Source organism: Clinocottus analis, unplaced genomic scaffold (assembly GCF_023055335.1).
Source record: "Clinocottus analis isolate CAN_PGR_092001 unplaced genomic scaffold, fCliAna1.0.p SCAF_2, whole genome shotgun sequence".
Classification (NCBI taxonomy): Eukaryota; Metazoa; Chordata; class Actinopteri; order Perciformes; family Cottidae; genus Clinocottus; species Clinocottus analis.
Window position 1 is genome coordinate 3,049,229 of NW_027175931.1, and position 20,841 is coordinate 3,070,069.

At 45.1% G+C, this 20,841-nt stretch overlaps 1 protein-coding gene across 1 annotated transcript in view; it reads left to right on the forward strand.

The window, feature by feature from the left end:
- Positions 1 to 987: 987 nt before the first annotated feature.
- The window catches only part of pik3cb (phosphatidylinositol-4,5-bisphosphate 3-kinase, catalytic subunit beta), a 43,528-nt gene continuing 23,674 nt past the window's right edge, over positions 988 to 20,841 (forward strand). The window contains exons 1-2 of the mRNA XM_068584990.1: positions 988 to 1,246; positions 10,510 to 10,592. The gene's annotated coding sequence lies outside the window, so the exon portion shown is untranslated. The remainder of the gene's footprint in view (positions 1,247 to 10,509; positions 10,593 to 20,841) is intronic.

Below are 20,841 nucleotides of genomic sequence, written 5' to 3' on the forward strand. Positions count from 1 at the left end.
TTGTCATTGTTGTTGTTGTTTATGTTCATTTCTGTTAAGTACAAAAATACCAAAGTGCAATAACATTGATGAAAAAAAAGAAAGAAAAAATCAAACTGAGTTGAATAAATAAATATATACAAATAAAGAACTAATTTAAAAAGGTCATGACTTTGTGTCTTTGTGTTGGGTTGTGGTAGAGATATGTGAGCTCTGATAGTGCCATTTATAAAGTAACTTAGTTACTTGTTACTAATAACTAGTTAGTGCTACCAGCAACTAGCTACTTTTGTAACTAATTACCTTTTTTAATTAGTTACTCTTGTAACTAGTTACTAATTTAATTTGTTACTTTTGTAATTAGTTACTTTTTTAATTCGTTACTTTTGTAACTAGTTACTTTTTAATTAGTTACTTTTTTAATGCGTTACTTTTGTAACTAGTTACTTTTCAATTAGTTACTTTTGTAATTAGTTACTTTTGTAACTAGTTACTTTTTTAATTCGTTACTTTTGTAATTAGTTACTTTTTTAATTCGTTACTTTTGTAACTAGTTACTTTTTAATTCGTTACTTTTGTAATTAGTTACTTTTGTAACGTTACTTTTTTAATTCGTTACTTTTGTAATTAGTTACTTTTTTAATTCGTTACTTTTTAAAAAATAGATTAAAAAGTAAATAATTACTGTAACTAGTTACTTTTGTAGCAAGTTACTAGTAACTAGTACTGGAATCAAAGGGGTTTTATTTATTTTTTATTATTTTGATTTATTTTTTAGTTCATTTATTTGTTGTTGTCGTTTTGTTTATGTTCATTTCTGTTGAGTACAAAAATCTGCAAAAAAAAGTGCAACAACAATGATGAGAAAAAAAGAAGAAAAAAACAATTATGGACTTTTCCCCTCCTTTAATCAAGGCGTTGAGTCCCACAATGTCATCAGTTTTATTTTGAAATATTTCAGCGGAAGTCCTATTTTTCCTCTCTCCAGTCACTCGCGCAGGCTTGACGGCGGTGGCGGAGGGAGAGCCGGCGGAGGAGAAAAAGAAGCAGCCGCGGCGGTGATTCACCTTCTGAAACAAACAGGAAGAGGGACCGCGCGCGCTCCCGTCCACCTGCGAGATCTGTTGTCGTGCGCGAGGAGGTACAGAGAGGGAGAGACACGCGCGTGAATCCGCTAAGAGGACACAACAGCACCATTAACTTTCAGCTGTGTCGGTCGTCCGCTCCTCTCTTCACCGACCCCTCTCACCAGAGAGTGACCAGAAAGGTGAGTCCACACTTTTTAAATTTTTTTTAAATGGGACAGAATTTTAGCTTCATACTTTTTTCCCTTGCCGAGCGACGACCTCACGCCAAACTCCGTTCATAAATCTGTCAATTTAAAGTCTCAACGCTAAAGATATCCATGTAGTTTTTTTTTTAAAGCATTCACGTTACCCTGTCTGCCTCTGGAAAATAACAAAAAGCATTAATTTAAATTATTAATTGAATTTATGTACAATATACTGTCGTTTCGTCCGTTATTGCCAATGCGAAACAAATTCATAAAAGCAACGTTCACAAATTAAGACGGGGCGACGTTAACGACCACAGTTTACGAGGAGCAATTTATTATGAATTTCAAGGGCTTTTCCCGTCTTAAAACGTATGCCGAATACACCGGGAAACCCCGTGGATTTGACTATGCTATAGAAATGGCCAAGGGAGCCCTTCCCTTCGGCTGCAAACCGAGACAACGACAAATGTGTTATTTTTCTCAACCGAGTTTGGTCGGCGCTCCCCTCCACGCGAGAACAGAGCGCAGCGTTCCGGGATTACGCCTCAAACGAACTGCTTGAACTTTATCAGTGGTGGTGCCTTTTTTTTGGGGGGGGGGAGGGGGGGGGCTGGAAGAGAAAGTGTTAATTGCAGATACAGAAGTACTCATTTTGGGCTATTTTAGACAGCTTTGTCACATGCCACGAGCCTCCAAACGTGTTGCTTTGCTGTAGTGTTGGTTGCATAACAGTCAAGTTTGTGTGTTCCATATTATGCATCCCCTCACAAGTTGTCACGAGATCCTCCTTGCTCTTCTTCAGTGACCATCCTCCTCCTCCCCCCCTTTGCAGTGGTGTCCATGTCAGAGACACACTGATCTATAAACCTAGAAGTAGTTTGAGGCACACACTCTTTACTGTGAACGGTGTCACCACTGGGCCTGTTTTTTTATTGTTGGGAAATGGACGAGCAGCAAGAGCCCTATAAAGGGGATCTGAAACTTTTGGCGTGTGATTCATTGAATCAGCTTTTCTTTTTCTTTTTCTGCTGTGTCCATATTAACCTTTTGGGTTTCATTTCATTCGCAGACAGAAAACAGCACAGATTGAAATACTTCTTTTCTTTTTTTGGTGGCGGCGTTCAGCTGCTGCTTCGGGTTACGTGAGCCTCCTGATGTGCAACTCGAGCTGATTCATAAAAAAAAACAACCCTCTCCATGAATCAACAGTTATGGAGTCACTTGAGATAGTTTGGTCACAGTGTGTCTTTAAAAAAAAAAGAAGTGTTTAATCTTTTAAGTGTTGCTGGCGAGCGTGGCTTTAACGCGTGTATCTGACAGATAGGGGGGTGACTCAACAGTTAGGCTACTTCCTTGTAATTTGGATTCAGGTCTTGGCTCGTCTGGCGGACCCGGCCACCTTCTTTCTGGGCAAACACCCTGGGTCCATGCCAGCCGCATGTCACCTTCTAATACATAGCCGTGTGTAGGGGACGCTTGTTGTGTGTTTGTACAAGCTTTGCAGGATGCGTTCAGCAGCACTTAGCCTGAAGGTTGCTGATTGTGTGTTTATTGTCTAGCGTTTCTCCCCCAGAGGCTGCTACCCATTTGTTGTCGGACGTTGCGAGCAAAGTTACAAATTGCTGAGCAATAAAGTTGGGTTTCTATCTGTAAGGACAAGCACTCATTCTGGTGGTTTTATCCATCAAACAAACAGCCTCTTAGTTTTTATTTCTCCAGTATTACTAATAACTTTATGTAGCACTGTTTAAAAAAATGACAAAGTGTTTGATGGACAAAACCAACAACTGACACAATTTGAACAATATAAGAGATAACAATAATTAAATAAAGCAGTAATCGTAACATAAATGCACTTTATACTTTATCTATATCGACCACCACTATTCTATTGAACGTGTAACAAGTGTCAAAGAGTATTTAATGTCATGTGAGACCCTGTCTGACAATTTTTCATTGTTTGCAAGCCTAAAACGCACACACACAGACACGCACATAACCTTCAAGATGAATCAACAATACAGAACTCCAAAAAGGCATCGCCTCTGTCACCGTTGGAGCCGACGGGCGACAGAAGGAGAGGAGGATTTCCTCTGTTTGGATGTTCATTTATTTGGTTTTGGTTGACATGAGGAAGATCTTCTGGCTGCTCCCTTTTTTTTCGCCGCGCCGGCAGCCGCGTCTGAGGTCAAATTGGAGAACACTGATAAGAGACGAGCTGACGTCACGCCGTCAGACATCCGCCAACAAGGCAGCTATTTACTCCTACAACCGACGTTGAGTCCCATAAAGCAACCAGAGGCCAAAATAACGGCTGGATTCGAAAAAAATAAGGCGGCTCAAAAAGAAGAAGTTTTGCAAACCGCGGTGACGTCCGCGTCGCGCGTCGCACCGGGTTGAGCGGCGCCGTGGAGTGAGGTCACTTTCAGTGGGAGGCCTCTGATGGGTCGTTGTGGTGCAGGATCGAGCTGCCCGAAGGACGCTGGGGGAGAAAAGGGAAAAGGTGGAGCGACCGCAAGCGGAGAAGGAGGAAAAAAAATGTGTTTTTTGGTCTCGGCGGGGTGAAATGACGAGGTTCATCTGAGAGCAAGAAGGTGGATAATAAAACATGATATTGGTGCGTCACCAGACACTTCAGGTGGCGGCGCTGCAAGTATTTGGACAGCGATACGGTGCTCTTAGCTTTGGCTCGACTCCCCTGACCGGGTTGCATTTCAAATGAAACAATGACTGCGAGGTGATGGTGAGGGGAAAAAAAAACAAAAAATGCTGACTTTCAATTTTTTTTAAGGCGTTCACATGCATGAAGCTCGCTGAGGGAGGATTGAGGTCAATACCTTAATGTCTCCGACCTTTTCTTAAAACCTGCACGATGCATTTTGTACAAAACTAAATAGGCTAAATGTTCAGGGAACGCGGAAAAAGTGGCTTTAATATGGAGAAGGATTGGATGCAAAGTGTCTGGACGCGCTGACGAGTATTCTCCCTGCCTTTTTTATATTTTTTTGTGGAGGTTGGGGGGGGTGTTCGGTCTCACTGATTGCCTGCTGTGTTGAAATACTGCTGCAGCTCTGAAAGGCTCCATTATTGAGCTACCGAGCAGCATCAGAGAGGATGCTACTATAACAACACATTCATATGAAACCGCCTACGTGCCTCCCCCCTCCAGAGAGACCCACTTTTGCAACCTGAATTGTGAAATTGTGTGTGTGTGTGTGACTATCCCATTATGTTCTCTCCTGTCCCTGTGTCACACTCCTTCACACTTCCTGCTGTTGTACTTTTTTAAAGTTCACCCCCTTGTCACGGTGAAAGGTTGCGTAACATCCTCTCAAAGAGTCTGTGTGTGTGCGCGCAAGTGCAAGCTGCCTTTTTACAATTTGTGTGCTGGTTTTGCGTGATAACGTTTGTCTCACCTGCAGACCGAGGAGAACAGGCAACGTTCACTTGTAAAAAACACTATGAAAACTGTACTCGGAGTGGATGTTTTACATTTTTTTTGCCCCAGCAACGAATGTGACTTGACGGTGAGCTGAGAACAAGCCCGCTGGAATTCTTCACCGTGCCGCTCAGCAGGCCGGGACCTGCCGAGGAATGCTGGGAAGACAGCAGGAGAAAGAGAGAGAGACGTAATGAACGCAGAGGGAGGGCGAGAGAGACAGTGGAATATAAAAACAGAGGTTGTAAGGGAGTCTGCACGGTAACATCACGGCTCCCTTTTTTTGAAATGATAAAAAGGACGTTTAAGGGAGCAATCGTCCCGTTTGTAGCCTCTCTTTTCTTCAAAATGAGCTTCCATCAAATGCTGATGTTGTTGTTTATATTATCGACATGACAGATGATCAGATATCGGCGAGTGAAACGAGGTGCGAGCAGATGAGCACGTCTTCTGATTTCACATTTAAGAGAACTTCACACGCATGTTGAGGTTACTGGGACGGTGTTGAGAGATTACAGCTGATCTGGGATCAGAGGCGCAGCGCCGCCTGCACGGAGACGTCTGTCGCTTGGCTTCATTTTTGTATCGCACATCTGCGTCGCATCTGCTGCAGCACCACCATGTTGCCGTCTTTTTGAACTAGATTTAAAGTTCTTGTCCTTCGTCCAGAGGCTGCATATCATCAGTGAGTGTAGGAGAGTGTGTTTCATGTTGCCGTCTGTCAGTTTTTCTTGTCATACGGGACGACATGTCTGGGAATTCGGTCACGATTAATGCAACTAAGTTGTTTTCTGCCCGCTCCCTAAATCTGATTAAATCTCATATAGAAGGAAAACGATTACATTTAATATATCATCGGCGTCATTGCGCTCCGTTATCTGTCAAACATCTTCATGCAAGACATCTGATCGTGTCGGGCGTCACATCTGATGTCCCTGAGTGAGCAGTGAAGGTTTTCTGGGTTTGTTAAAGGTATGAAGGAAGACAGATGTTAGTTTACTTTTCATATTATTGCCTCTTAATGCATAAAAATGGTTGCAAAATCATTTTTGCAACAGGTGTAACCTACTTCATGCATTTGAAAGTTATGTTTGTTTGTTTTTTAAAAGCCACTGCCTGTTTCTATTACTGATGGCACGATGACAGAACGGAAAATCACATTTCAAACAGGCAACAGATGTTCCAAATAAAGTCTTTTAATAGTTTATTTTTTTAGTCAAAATGTGTTCATCTTATGTTTTGCATCCGAGCTGAGAGAGAGATGAAAAGGAGAAGCTAATAAATTAACATTGGGGAAAAACAAAGAGAAGGTTTTAGTGTTTCATTCATAATCTTCTGAAAATCAAACACAAACTCTTTTTGGTACGACACCTGTGGTTGTTGTTCGGCGTCTCCGCCCAGATGCAGGAGCGTTTTTTTGTTTTTTTGCGCATCCTCTATCACCAGCCTCTCTTCTCTAACCTGGGAGGGCAACAAAACAGGCATGTCCCTGTCTGCAACCTCTGACCTACACACACACACACACACTCTCATTCTGTGACGGGCACGCATCGACCCCTGTGACGTCTCCATTCAGTTGCATGCATGCCGATGACGTGCATGTTGCATACATGCAGCGGCGGCGGTGCATTCACCTCTAACCCGTCACTGAAAACGACACATTCAACTACACAAACATGTTGATGTGTAACGCTCTTGTCTGCACAATATGCAGGAGGATTGCAGTGCAGAGAGCATTTGGACTGATGGTAATAGTGAATTTATTATTTCTCTGTCACGCTCTGTTACATGAGGTCTGCAAACCTTTGAGAACATGTGGATCTGAGGAGCTGGGAAGCATTTTGTGTCTTCTTTAGCGCCGACTTCCTCTTCATTCTGGCTCGACTAGTGCACAACAAGTTTAGAGACTCACATTTATCCTGAACCGTGTGTGTCGGGAAGTTATTAAGTCAAGTCTGGACTGACTTTCTCACTTTTCTTGTATTCCTTTACCTCTTTGAAGCTGTATAACACATGACTGATGTCGGTCAACTGCATCACACTGTGTCTGTCTCTAACTAGTGTGAGAGCTTTGTGTGTGTCTCTCTGTGTGTGTGTGTCTGAGTGATCAGCGTTGCTGTGCCTCCAGGCTTTCAGACGGACTTTTGCTCAGTCAGACAGTAGCAGGTAACTGATTTACAGCGTCCGAGGGGGAACTTTTGTGAGCGCACAAACGCACTCCACCCACCTAAGGGCCGCCTCACAATGGCACCTAAAAATAGAGACGGCAGCAAGTGCTGAGAAAAGCGAGACAAGTGGGAGGGAGAAAGGAGTGGGTGAGAGACACACACACCACAGACGTGCATTGATTGAAGGACGCCATATGACATACGCCGAACTCGGCTTTGATGACGGTGAAAACCCGGAGAGGAGGAGGAGGAGGAGGAAGAGGAGGAGGAGTAATAAACATCCCACTGTGCTAAGGAGTGGGTGTGTGTATTGTGTTTTTTAGAAATGGACAGTGCTCTTTTGTCTACGGGGGAGGCGGTGATGACGGCGAACGGCCCTTCAGACCGCACTCCTTTAGGGTTTTTTTTAATTTTTTTTAGGGCGCGCTTGAAATGCGCATTCCTCGTCGCGTCATTAAGTCGTTTACCGACGTGGCGTTTGTTTGGACGAGCTCCAGAGGAGCGGTCAGCGCATTTCTCGGAGGCGTGTTCAGCAGGTTGTTGTTGTTGTTGACACCTGTTTCCATTCCTCTGTAAAGGAAGTGGAGCCCCCCCCCCACCCCTGGCTTGTATTCGCTCACGTTTTTTTCAGGCCCTCGTGGGGGAGTCAAGTCGTCGCTCGGTTGCTGCGAAAAAGGCGGAAAACGCCCTCGGTTCTGTTGCGCAACGATGAAACCACCTGTTTACGAAAGGAGCGCTCGGCTGACCTTCACGGTTCACGGCCCGAGAGGTTGGAGGAGAGTTGAGGATATTTTTATAAGACCGGTGAGGAGTGAAAGCCGGCTTCCCCTCCTCCTCCTCCTCCTCCTCCTCCTCTCATGACCGATGAGATAGGAGTCTGGGTGAGGGAGAGACTTATTAGGATTGGGCATTCCTCACATTCCTGTACCAGAGGATGGGTGGAGGGGAGGAAGGGAGTGTGTGTGTGTGTGTGTGTGTGTGTGTGTGTGTGAGGGAGCGGAGAAAGTCATATCAAAGCAGATTCTCACTCGGGTGTTTGCGTCATGATAAGACGGACAACAATTTAGGGAGGGGAGAGTGGATTATCTGCGTTTCTTTCTCACTCGCAGCCGACGTCATCGTCCACTGCTGTGTGCGTTGTGCTGGAAATAGTCATTTTAAAAACACCTGTTGTCCTTGTTCACGTTCCAACAAGAGACGCCGGAAAAATGAAGAGCCTCCAGAGGGACCGATACGTTCTTGTAGATCGTGTGCTCCTGTGCGTCTCAAATCTGGGAGGATTTATTCGCTTTTTAAAAAAATAAATACTCACCAAGAGAAGCTTTTTAAGGCGGCTTCATTCATTCTCCACTGAATTCTCTAATATGTAACTTTAAAAATACACAAACTCTTTCTTTGAACTCAATCTAGTTGCGGCGAGTTGTGTGAAATCATGTTGAACTGACTTCGGATCAGACGCACTTCTGTAAAAGATCAGCGGACTTCTCACAAGAAGCTATTTTTATGCGTTGCTGCTGAAATAGAAGAATACTGTGGTTTGACATTTGGATTTTTTTTTTCTTTCTTCTCTTTCATGAAAAGTTACGAAAACTGACCTAATGGTGAGCAATAAACCCAAATTTCAGGGTTCCAAGAAATCCATCTCGAGATGTGTGTGTGTGTCACGGTCAATTTTTACAATCTATTATTAAATCGCAGATTCGGCATCAGACCAAAAACCCATTGACGTTAGACTGCAGAGCCAACTTTGGGGCGAGGCCCTCCGGCAAAAAAACGTCATCTCTGAAACCGGCCCATAGTGAGTGCTCTGTCTCTCAATTTCTCCTAAAACCACTGTGTAGCGCACACACACGCACGCACATATACACTCTCACACTCACACGCATGCATGCTGTGGATCATGTGATGCTTTTGAGCTGAATCCCTTCGGGTTGGTGAGTTAAACATTGACTGTCTCTGGCCCGAGATGTTATCTCTGTGCGGATCAGCGCAGTTCCTGGAACCGGTCATCCTCCCACGTGGGTTTTTTTTTTTACTGTAGTTGTTTGTGGAGGCGACGCCAAATGCTTTTAGATGCCCATTTTCTTGGGGGTGGACCCCCCGAGGCTCATCTCTGTTATATGATATAAAACATTTTTGCAAACATCTCTGACTCTCTCGCCAACTGAAGCGGTTGTTTTTGTGGCACGCCCTGATAGAGCATCTCAACCTCGGGGAGGAGGGTGAAAAACAGGAAGTTTACTGGCCTCAGAGTATATGTGTGTGTCTGTTTGTGTGCGTGCATTGCGTGTCACTGGGTGTTTGTGGCCGTTGTATATTTGTTTACCGTATCGCTGGGTTCACATCTTGGCATGGCGGCCGCTTTGTTTTTAACTGTAGGCAGATGGTACCGCCGGCCCGGGGCACTGTCTCTGCACATGCAGAGGTCGTGACCTTTGAACCTTCACTTGTGGGTTTTGTGGTTTACTCGACTTTCTGGAAGCCCGATGCACCCAAACCTGCACGACCGATCGCTAATTCTGTCACTATTACCTGTAAAAAAATATATAAATTGTGTGCCGGCGCTGCTGACTTTTAGTTTTTGCTGTTGCATGATCAAAGATAAAGTACACCAACATCTATTCTGTGATTTAAGAAGAAAAAAGCAGATCTAGAATATTTCTGGTGTCATAGCTGCAGCCATTATCGTCTCTACCGATCGAAGCTGATGACGGTGTTCTTGCTCAATCGGTTGTAAAATAACTTTACGTTTCTGGTTTTATCGCATCGACAGGGTGCAAACTCATCACAGCCAAATGCTGGTTAAAAAATACGCACGTCGCCGGTAGATGTTCTTCACTCGGCAAGCAAATAAACACACCTATCGAGTGGCTGATGACATTTAAGCATTCAGTAGCTAGTAGACAATCAATATGAGACTCTATGTTCAGTCTTATGTGACAAGAAATGACCAGCAATCACAATTTGGGAGGTAGTGACTCGCTTCTGTTAAACTATTTAATTAATCTAGAATGAGGATCCAGCTGCTGTAAAAGTTTAACCTCGTGGTCTGTACGAGTGAAACATTAAAACAAGGAAACATTAACGACGCGTTTGTTCGGCTTTAGGGTTTCTGAGAAGAAGACTTCCACATGAACTTCAGATTGTATCTGTAAAATACAAAAAAAGGTTTCAACACACTGGAGCTATGACCCAGACTTTCTTTGTTAGTGTGATTTAAAAAAAAAAAAAAAAACATGGCGTGTCTCTACTTGGCTTTTATTGTTGTGATTTTTTCAAACCAATTCAGGCTCCAGTGAGCGTCAATATCGGCGGTTGTCGCACGCGATGCTTCCAGTTTATTTTGCTTGTTATAACCAGAAAAGGTGAATCACGCGGCGTTGTTTCTCCACACATGGCGTTCATTCATTCATTCATTCAGAGACACATCCGCTCGTTGTTTTTCCCCATCTTCCCGGACGCGACCTTGGGGTGGAAAAGGGGGGGGAAATGATCCGGTGTCATGGGAGGCGGAGGGGATGGATGGTAAGAGAAGAGGGAGCGGGTCAGGGATGGGTTCGCTTTGCCCTTTCTGTTGTCTTGCATGCAGTTTTGTGGGTCACCCCGTCCTCTAACGCTGGGTTTCTTTTTGCCCTCTCGTCCGTCAGATGCTGTGTCCCGGCCGCCGCTACCCAGACACCCCCAGCGAGGAGCAGAGGCACAGAGAATAAGAGACTTTAGGAAACAGCAGGTACAATCTGCCTCCGTGTGAGGAAGAGAGAGCATGCCGTATCTTGTAATTATCTTCTCTACCTGTGATGCTGCTGTGTGTGAGTGTGAGAGGAGGGCTGGAGCGCTGACTTGGCTGGAAACTGGGCGAGTAGGCCTCGTCCGGACAGGCGGGGAATGCGTGGCGGCCGGCCAGCCAGCTTGCTTCACTTTTCATGTCAGAATACCTCGGCGCTCTCTCAGTGCAGCGACGCTTTGTTTCTTGTGGAAAAGCGTCAGGTTTCCTCCTCGCGGCTGTGCGACTGTGGAACTTGTCCCGAGAGTGAAAGCGGCGGCGGTGCGACCAAACAAACAACAACAAAAAAAGAACGAAAGATTTACTTCCACCTGCAAAATTAAAACTATATATAGGAAGAAATCAGAATGCTGAGTCCTTTTTTTTATGAATTGTTTTGAGCGGCATGCGGCGATTGGATGATTATCAGATGTAACATTAACCCTTAAAGCACTGAACTCCGGCGCTCTCAGTGCTACTGACCCAGTTTGTCGCTCGCCAGTGAAGCGTGCCGGTCTCGCTGGTTCCAGATCGTTTAAGATCTCAATGCATTCAACAGATGAAACGGTTGATGAAGCGTGAATCTTTTAGTGTGTGTGCCAGCTGCAGGAGCAGCAAGTAAACAGTGTTCACTTCCTGCTCGTCTCGGATGCAGCGCCGTCCGTCACTCTGTGAACTCTCTGAACTCTGTAAATGTACATTTCGGTCGTGACGAGAAGAGCGGAAAAATAAACTTACACGTGCACGAAACAATAACACGACCTTCGCTATCACCTCTGACACATTTTCCTTCTTTATTTTGAGCTTATAAACACAAAACCCTATTTTTTCTTTCACTCACACTGGGACTAGAGTGAAAATTGGTATTTTTTTATAACGCCATCGTCGTAAAAAACCCCGGGCTATAGATTTGCGGTCGCTTCGCCCACGGCTGCAGGTGCAGGTTTGACATCTATGAGCGTTACAAAAAAAAAAAAATACATTTTCCTGCTGTCAATCAGTGCCACCTATAATCAGTACAGAGGCCTCCCACCTGTGCTCTATTTGTCTCCCTCCTCCCTTACTTCCTCTCCCCTTCACTCCCACTCAAATGTGGAAAAAGGACTTGATCCAATTACTCGTGCAATGTTCTGTCTCCGGTGATCTTACCATCCGACACCGGCCGCGTTATCGCCGCCGAGCAGAAGGCACATCTTAATGGCGCTGCCAGGTCGCCTCCGAGCTCCTCAGAAGACAAATGAGGAACAGTTGCTGCTGACTGTTTTGTTTTTCTCTCCTACAAAATGACCTCTTGAAACCCTTTTTCATTTTGACTCACACAATTCAAGGAAGCCCGGCCCTCGCGGCTCATTCTCAGCAGTGTTTGGGTGGCATTACACTTACGGCGCTGACCTTCGCTGCCCCCGAGGTAAAACAGAGGTTGTGTGTCTGTGTGTATAATTAGAGCAGACTTGTGTTTTCAGTCGCACAATAGAACACACACAATGCCACAGTGCACTAATTATAGATTATAGTATATAGGGTGTAACGACGGGGAGATTACTCTCGCGCTGCATTGAAAGAGATGCGTTTGGCATTGATTCTTGTGGATAACTTTTGCTGGTGTGTGTGTGTGTGTGTGTGTGTGTGCGTGCAATGTTAATGGTTAAATGGGTGTGTGTGTAGAGGCAGACATACGGGTGGATGTATGAACTGAAGAGGCGGACACCAGCGTGTCATTTACTGCAGCAAAGTGTTCCCAGCAAACCCGGTCACCTCTGCAGCGAGATGACAGCCGGAGCCGAGCAGCGTCTCCCATTTCCAGTCTTGTGTGTGTGTGTGTGTGTGTGTGTGTGTGTGTGTGTCATTCAGTGCCAATGTGTGGCCCTTTTGTTTATGAGGGAGATAAATGGAGGTTTTTTGGCAAGATGCTAGAAAAAAATATACCAGCAGTGTGTGTGTGGGAGCCATCCCCGCTGCCTTCGCGACAGCTCAGCGTTATTTTTGTCCTTTTTCTTTCTGCACTGTTACGATATAATCAGCAGCCGTGTGTGTGTCTCTGTGTGTGTGTGTGTGTGTCTCTGTTTGTGTCTCTGTGTGTGTCTCTGTGACAAGCTGGGATTTTCTTTTAAATCAATTCCCTCTTTTGAAGTATCTCATTGAAGTGAGTTGTGCTTCTGGCAATGACCTTAAACAACCTCTCCATCAGCTCTGCTGTTCTTTTGCTGTGTGTGTGTGTGTGTGTGCGTGTGTGTGTGTGTGTGTGTGTGCGCGCGTGTGTGTGTGTGTGCCTGTGTTACTAAAAAGCATTGATGTCGATCTCCTGATTGATAACTATTAACTCTACTTTGTGCAATGTCGGTTAGATCAAATAAGATAATCCTTTATTAGTCCCTAAGTAGGGAAATTACAAGATTACAGCAGCATTGCTCACAAGTAAATAAAGATAAACATCAAGTAATATAAATAAACAGAACGGTAATAAAAAAATTAAACAGATGTTAGACTTTGTACATATTCTGCGGTCCTCATATGTGCTGAAATGCAACAAGGGCCCCATTAATCCATTACGAGGTGTGTGTGTGTGTGTGTGTGTGTGTGTGTGTGTGTGTGTGTGTGTGTGTGTGTGTGTGTGTGTGTGTGTGTGTGTGTGTGTGTGTGCCCACTAAGTCCGTCCACAGCTAATCTCGCCTTTATTTTACACGCGTACCCGTGAAATTACCTTTTTGTATGAGTTTAATTTAAGATAAGTCATGTTCGTTCACACCTGGCAGAGATCTGCTCTCCACTTTGCAGCCGTAATAGTGGATTTTTTTGTGTGTCTCTGTCATGGTTTTTTTTAACGACGTCATTTGATAACATGGGATTGAGACGACGACGAAGTCGAATCTTGTTTTCAATGGAAACGATATTGACCTCGAGACGGGGAAAACACGTTCCCTCCCTGATGATAGATGCTCGTTGTCAGAGTTTCCTAGAGAAGGCTTCCTCTTCAGAAAAATAAATGTGTCAAATGGAACAAAGGCTCATACTTAAGTCACCCTCCTGCCTGGACGTTTAATTTCTCCATTTCCTGTTTCGCAGAATCAGATTGGCACAGTCCTACTTTGCATATATGGATCTGCTTTCCCCTCCGTGAGGCTCGCTCATGCTCGTAGTGTGTTTCTTTTGTGTAGTTTGATTTGAATAATGATAAGAGTTTTGCATAGTGCTTCGCTTTTCAGTGACGGCTGCTTCTCAGGAAGAATGAGCGTACGAAACTGTAGCGTTATCGGCTTTTCTTCAGTAGTACCTAAAGAAGCAGCTTGTGTGTGTGTGTGTGTGTGTAAGCTAAGTGGTGTGAGTAACCCACCTGAATCTACAGGTCTCGGTCTGCAACATACAGTAAATCATGTGGTTATTTAAGGCTGCATTGTGACCAGCGCCATGTGACCCTGTTGCCCCCCTCCAGTGTGTTTAACTGGAGCTCAGTGTGTGTGTGTGCATTTGTGTGTCTGTGTGTGTTGGTCTGTAGGGTTTTGTGTGCGATTGTGGCTGCGAGAGGCAGGGAGGGTGGAAGGGGGGGAGGCGGCAACACAAGGCCAGTGTTTGTGCAGGGCACGGGACTGTCCTCGCTGGCATGCACGTACACACACACACACACACACACACGCACAGACACACACACACACACACACACACACTCTCGCTCAAAAAAACAAAACAACAGAGGCTTATTGTGGACGCAGAGCTCAGTTCGGTCCGCCGCACTACAGTCACACATTGTATCACACTTTGCTTCTCCATCTCCTCCTTTCTCTTATCTCTTATCTCTCTCTTTCTCTCTCTCTCTCTTTCTCTCTTTCGTTCATCACAAACGGCGGCCCTCTGTCTGTTCTTCTTCCTCTCTCTCTCTCTCTCTCACTTCCCTCCACGTTTATTTTCAACTCCTCGACGTGTTTGACTTGTGTTTGCGTCCTTGAAGAACGTCGCACGTCCATCTCGTCTGTTTCGCGATATTTAACCGTCGTGTAGTTTCCTACTGGATGTCGGCTGATTTCTCTTCTTTTAAAGAAATGAAAGCTTGTTACCATGGTCACTAATGCAGCCGTGTTACCTCGTATGCTCCTCTCCTCCGTGGCGTTCGCCAGGTAACAGAGACACGGCGTTCCCGGCCTGATCTCTTCGCGGCGCAGTGATGCGTAACGTCTCTCCGCTCGTTTTATCAGCCGTCAGCACTCGGCTGGAGCTTTAACGTATGAAATGTGCTGAACTCGTCTTACCTTAAAGTAGACCTGTGGGGTCTACTTTAACCTCTGTGGGGTCTACTTTAACCTCTGTGGGGTCTACTTTAACCTCTGCGGGGTCTACTTTAACCTCTGCGGGGTCTACTTTAACCTCTGCGGGGTCTACTTTAACCTCTGCGGGGTCTACTTTAACCTCTGCGGGGTCTACTTTAACCTCTGTTATGTCTACTTTAACCTCTGTTATGTCTACTTTAACCTCTGTTATGTCTACTTTAACCTCTGTGGGGTCTACTTTAACCTCTGTGGGGTCTACTTTAACCTCTGCGGGGTCTACTTTAACCTCTGCGGGGTCTACTTTAACCTCTGTGGGGTCTACTTTAACCTCTGTGGGGTCTACTTTAACCTCTGTCTGGTCTACTTTAACCTCTGCCGGGTCTACTTTAACCTCTGTCTGGTCTACTTTAACCTCTGCGGGGTCTACTTTAACCTCTGCGGGGTCTACTTTAACCTCTGCGGGGTCTACTTTAACCTCTGCGGGGTCTACTTTAACCTCTGTGGGGTCTACTTTAACCTCTGCGGGGTCTACTTTAACCTCTGCGGGGTCTACTTTAACCTCTGTGGGGTCTACTTTAACCTCTGCGGGGTCTACTTTAACCTCTGTCGGGTTTTCCACGTCTCTTTAGCGTCGGACGATACACCGGCGTTTATACGCTCTGTCGCTCTTTCTTTCTTTCTCTTGTTCTCTTTCTATCGCTTGTTTTGTTCTCTATTTCTCTTTTTTCTCTTTATTTCTCTTCTACCTTTCTCTCTCTTTTTTTTTCTTGCTATCCTTTTTTTCTCATTTTCTGTCTCTTTCTCTCCCTCGTTCTTTCGTTCGCTCACTCTTGCTTAAACTTGCTTTCTCTCTCTCTCTCGCTCTACCTTTCTCTCTCTCTCTCTCTCTCTCTCTCTCTCTCTCTCTCTCTCTCTCTCTCTCTCTCTCTCTCTTTATCGTGTTAATCTCTTCCTGGTACATTACACACAGTATTTATAAACACAGGTTCCAGTTATACGGATGCATTCCAACACAACTTGATACAATTGTCACATAGTTTGTGTGTCTATTAGTGATTGTGCGTCTCTCAGACTGTCAGATACACATTTCGCTGCAGACACATCATTTATTGTCGCTGCGACAATAAATGATGTGATTTGCGTATGAATCTGACTTTACGGGGAAGTGAGTCAAAACAACAGAAATAGTTTTGCTCGTTTCTTTTTTTTAATGACGACGTCGTCGTAAATCTGCATCCTAAATGTACCCGTCGGCAGCGCGTGGAGCTCGAAGCGCAAAATAATCGTGTCGGCACGTTGACGTATAAATACGCACTCGGGTATTTCTCTTGACTATCTCACCCTGGTGGATTTTAAACGCAGAGGACAACACGTGACATCAACACCTCCTGGAAACCAGTTTTCACAACAACTGAACGCCATAACCTTCACCAAAGTAGTACTTATCACAGGACTGTATTTAGACCGCGTCAGTTCCCTCTGTGATGACACACACGCACACACACTCATGCGTAACACAGTGCAGTTTGTTCCAGGCAGGTTCAAACCGATGCGGCCTTGTGAGTTCATGTTTTTCGATGCGGGAAACTCGAGTACAGTACGTGAAGGACGGTTTTAGGTGGTTGTCAGGCAACGGATTTGACTAAATAAATGTTTTCACCGCCACACAGTCGGTGACGTCGCCGCAGGCGTTTTGGCGACACAACTGGGCAAATGCATTTTTAAAAAAAAGGGCGTTACAAATGTGTGCTTCCATATATTCAATGTGCAAGATTTTGGGGGTGGGAGGGGGATTTAATTCTTGAGATGATGTGAGCCCACATTGGAGGGGAAGGGTGTGTGTTGTCGTCCAGATTACGCGTACCTGCACGGACGATCCTCCTAGAAATGTATATGCACAGCTGCAGTGTAGCTGCACACAGACCTACAAACATCATTATCGCCATTAGCGAGTGCTCGCTGGAGGAATTACCCGCTGCTCTCAGAGCAATCTGCGGTGAGCGGGGAAAGGATCTTCCTCTCCGGATGCCCCTCAGTCTGTCTCGCTCCATCCATCCCTCCATCCATCCATCCCTCGCTCCCTGATGCAGAAATAGATGGCAGGGAGTGCACATTAAACCATCGTTCAGAACTCGATGCGGTCGCACTGCGGCGTTTCGCCGTCACCGTCTGTCTGGCCGGAGTGACTCGTCACGTCACGGTCGGAGGTGCTTTGATCGGTCGGCTCACAGTCGTCACAAGAGATCAGTTTCTCGCTCGCGATGTAACAATCGGCAATTTGGTCGGGCACAATCAGAGGGGAGTGAGGAGGGTTCAGGTGGCTTTGACTGCAGGTGAGGCAGTGGGAGGACGTTCGGTGCGATGGAATTGAGAAGCTGTTCATGAAGAGAAAACATAGATACGAGCGGTCAGAGTCGGCCTCGTGACGAGAGAGTCACACTTTCCAAAAATAACAAATTCTCTTTTTTATTTCTTGGAAATACCGCGATTACGCTCCAGTTGTTATCTGCAGTGTGTGTGTGTGTCTCAGCTGAGTGTCAGACTGTTTTTTTCCTCCGTGTTACTGTTGTCTCGTGTATTTTTATGAAGTTCAGTCATACGGCCAGACCTCAAAGTCTTCTGCTCGAGGGCAGATTTTGTTTGTCTCTCCACTCACTAACATGTGCTTGTGTATAAATATACGCATGCGTACATATACTGCATGTACGCAGTCCTACTGCCTTTGTTTTTTCGTGCAGGAACCAAATCTGTTGAATTTACCCGCGTGTGTGTGTGTGGACCTTTTGAGTGCAGAAGGGCCAGGATGTAAAGATCATGTTGGCTTTGACGTTTTTAAAAATAACTCTTCAGGAATGAGACGATCAGCTGATTCAGTGCTCATCAGCAGTTTTTTTTTTTTATGAATGACTGGCGGGGACTTTGGCTCTGGTTGTTTGTTTGTCACTCATTTCCTGTGTGGTGTCATTGCTTCCTGTCTGAGAAGTGGGCATGTGTCACTGGAAGGAGTTAGTGTGACGGAGCGCTGTCGGCTGTCCGGATGTGGTCGGTTCACACACACACACACACACACAAACCTTTAGAAACTCACACACTCTCACACACTCGCTCCCACCCCATCGTTTCATTCTTGCTTCCTCTCAGATACAGTTTGCACGTAGACGGTTTGTTCTTCACCGGCGGTGAGACTATCTATTCGGGGGTTTTGGTTTGGAGACTCTTCCTCCTGCAGGAAACGGCGCCAAGATTCTGGTTTGATTGGTGACATCAGATGAAACCTGATCCCTCTGCAGGAACTAAGACGTTTAAGCTTTTAATTAGTGGTGGAATGTAACAAAGAACATTTACTTTGGTATTGTACTTCAGTAAAAAATTGAGGTATTTCTACTTTTTTTTGTATTTTCCATTTTATGCAACTTTAAACTTCAGAGGCAGACGACCGTTTTAGATTATCATCTTTCCTCTACTTCCTGTCCATTAAAAACCACATCCCTCCAAATTTGGTGATTTTCAATTAGATTATTTTCCCCCCCCGAATAACTCTATAAACGAAACCTTTTTTTATGAGTAAATTCTCCTACTTATTAAGCGGTAAAAGGGCATTTTAACTTCTCTTGGACAAACTGGAAAATGCTTCCAGCTGAAAACTGGTCTGTTTCTGAGCTCATGAATAGTTGGCATGAAAAATATAAAATATGTTTTAAACGTGCTTCAATGCTGTGGATTAAACTACCCAGCAGTATAGAAAGGATTTAGGATTAGCACAACTATAAACATCGAAGGGAAATGCAACATGATTGCAGCGGTAATATTAATCCGAAAACATAAAAGTAAAATTTTACGCTGCACAATGAGTACTTTTACTCTTGATAAGCTACTTTAAATGACATTTTACTGCTAATACTTGCATACTTCTACTGAAGTACAGTGTGCTTTTCACAGTGTGGTATTTAAATACTTCCTCAAAGCATGAAAGTAAAAAAAACTTCACGAGTGAAATACGAGACGTTCACCGAGCGCTATTTGTAAGTACTTATTGTACAAACACTGCAGTAACTGTGTGTACACACACACACACACACACACACACACACACACACACACACACACACACACACACACACACACACACACACACACACACACACACACACACGTCACTGACACACCTGGATGTGTGTTTACTGTCTACAGTCCACTCCTAATGAATACAGCAGGCCCTGCGCTACTGGCGACACACACACACACACATGCACACACACACACACACACACACACACAGCCAGGTTTTCACACAGCAACTATATTGTGCACAAAGCTCCAAGGACCTTTCATTCATCTCTACCTCTGAGAGGAAACGCTTTTCTGCAGAAGTTACCTGCAGAAGAGTTTTTTTTTTTTTAAATCATTGATGAATAGAAGTGTCCCTTTTTTTTTTTTTTAAATGAATGGAGTGCGTTGGTGTAGATGCAATACCTTTTCTTTTTTTTTAAGTGTCTGTCCTTGCCTCCAAACACTTCATCTGCAGCCTGCGTGGGTGCAGCAGAGCGGCGTGGCGCTCCGTGTGTTTTCTTTCTGTGCCGTTGCGGTTAGCGGCCGAGAGTGAAACCGGATGTGTGGCGGCGGCACCGACAAACCCATGCATCTTGAAGACTGATAACGGGCTGTAAATCACGGCGTAGTAAGAATCAGGGCCCAAAGTCATGCACATACACAATAAACCATATTTAGAATTTACTGTGAGATAATGCAGCGATGAGTAACGAGCGCTCACACTTTCACATCTATCCAGATAATTCTTGTCATCAGGTAACCGAATAATTTAGCATATTTTCACCATCTCATCTACACACACGCGTACACGTACTCATTCTGCTTGCCCAGAGGTGGAAACGCTGACTCAGCATTGCGATTGTCTCCATACTAATTTTCTGGAGAGTACAGCGTTCGTTGTGGGGGAGGTGACCAGGTCTCAGGTCCTCTTTTGAACTTTTTTATTTTTAGCACAATGTGGAAGAAAAATGTGTCACGGGAGCCTTATTCACCAGCCGTGACCTTTTTACGCACACACACACACACACACACACAGTATTTATGTTAGCCCTTCTTTTTCAGTCAGTCACACACACACACTCTCCATTGTAGAGATCCTCACAGGCCTCCGACTGTCAGACAGAGCGCGCTTTAGAGAGAGAGTGCTGAGTAACACCAGTGTTTAAATATCCATAAATGCATCTGGGCATGAAAGCCTTCACAACATGTCGCTGGTTCAGAGGAACCAGCGTTTCCATCACGAGCTGTGTTCTCAACTCCCTTCTGACGTTAAAAAAAAGGCCCCTCAAAGTATTTACACACACATTCGCAGATATTTAATCAGAAATGAAGATTAATTTGCCCCCCTGAGTGAATCTCCTGCGTAAAGACGATTATGACCCACTAAAAGTTGACCTGCGGTCGCATGTAAGCACCAGCAGGGTCGATATTTCTGCCTCTTTAGAGCGTAAATGCTGGTCAAAATGTGCCGATTTGGAGCTTTGAACCTCGGTGGTGAAACGTTGTGCTCCTGTTTGTTGTCACATGAAACTCTTTCTTTTCTTTTCTTCCTCACCTGTCGTGCAAAACTCTGCCTTGTTTTCCCTCTGATCCGCCCACTGAAACCTGACCTGTGGCCGTCTGCCACACCGTGTCCTCGATAACCCTGCTCACCTGTGAATATAATGGGTGTGTGTGTGTGTGTTTGTGTGTCTGCATCACAGCAGGATGAGACGGCGTTCAAGCTGTCTGGTGCGAAAACGTGTTTTCTAGACGTGCACATGCACAAACGCTTGTTCATCCGTTCACCCCCCCGAGTGTCTCCGTGTTGTCACCGCGTCAGACGGACACACCGGGTGTCGCATTACCTTTCCACGTTCGTAACTGTGCACCTTTTGTGACGTTGCCGGCTCGCCCTTATCCCCCCC